The sequence below is a fragment of the Mastomys coucha genome, unplaced genomic scaffold, assembly GCF_008632895.1.
Source record: "Mastomys coucha isolate ucsf_1 unplaced genomic scaffold, UCSF_Mcou_1 pScaffold18, whole genome shotgun sequence".
Lineage (NCBI taxonomy): Eukaryota > Metazoa > Chordata > Mammalia > Rodentia > Muridae > Mastomys > Mastomys coucha.
In genome coordinates, this window is record NW_022196900.1 from 60,026,424 (window position 1) to 60,027,326 (window position 903).

Below are 903 nucleotides of genomic sequence, written 5' to 3' on the forward strand. Positions count from 1 at the left end.
AGGGCAGAGGACAGAAGTCGGCCTTGGGTGTTGTCCTCAGTCACTCTCCACTCAAATTTTTGTGACAGGGTTTCTCACTGAGCCCAGAGCTCAGGTTGGCTAAGCTGGGTCCACATGTCTCTGCCCCCTCCCCATACATCTTGTTACAGAGAACCCACCACCATGCCTAGTTTTTACTTGGATGCTGGGGATCGAAACTCATGTCCTCATGCTTGCACCTAGTAGGCATCTTATTGGCTGAGCTCTCTCTTCAGCCCAGAAGCTCAGTTCTTATTACTGAGTTCTTATAATCAAAGAGAGAAACTGGAAGATGTTACAATCAAGTAAAACAAGCAGTAAATATGGTTTGTTCGTTTTCCTGCTCCGCCTCTACTAGCAAATCCTAGAGCCTGTTGTATTTGTTACTTTTCTACTGCCATGATAAGACATCATGACTAAGACAACTTATAAAATAAAATGTTTTATTTGGGCCTCATGGTTCCTTAGAGTCCATGGCTATCGTGGGAGAGGAGCGTGACGACAGGCAGGCATGTTGCTGGAGCAGTAGCTGAGAGGTCACGTGTCCAGACATGATTCTGGGGTAGAGAAAGCTAATTGAGAATGGTTTTTAAAACCTCAAAGCCAGGGCTGGAGAGATGGCTCAGCGGGTAAGAGCACCGACTGTTCTTCCAGAGGTCCTGAGTTCAAATCCCAGCAACTACATGGTGGTTCACAACCATCTGTAATGAGATCTGATGCTCTCTTCTGGTGTGTCTGAAGAATAAATAAATAAATGAAGAATAAATAAATCTTAAAAAAAAACCTCAAAGCCTATTCCTAGTGGCACACTCCTCCCAAAAGACCACACCTCCCAATTGTTCCCAAACAGTCCCAAATTGGGGACCAAGTATTCAAACATATGAG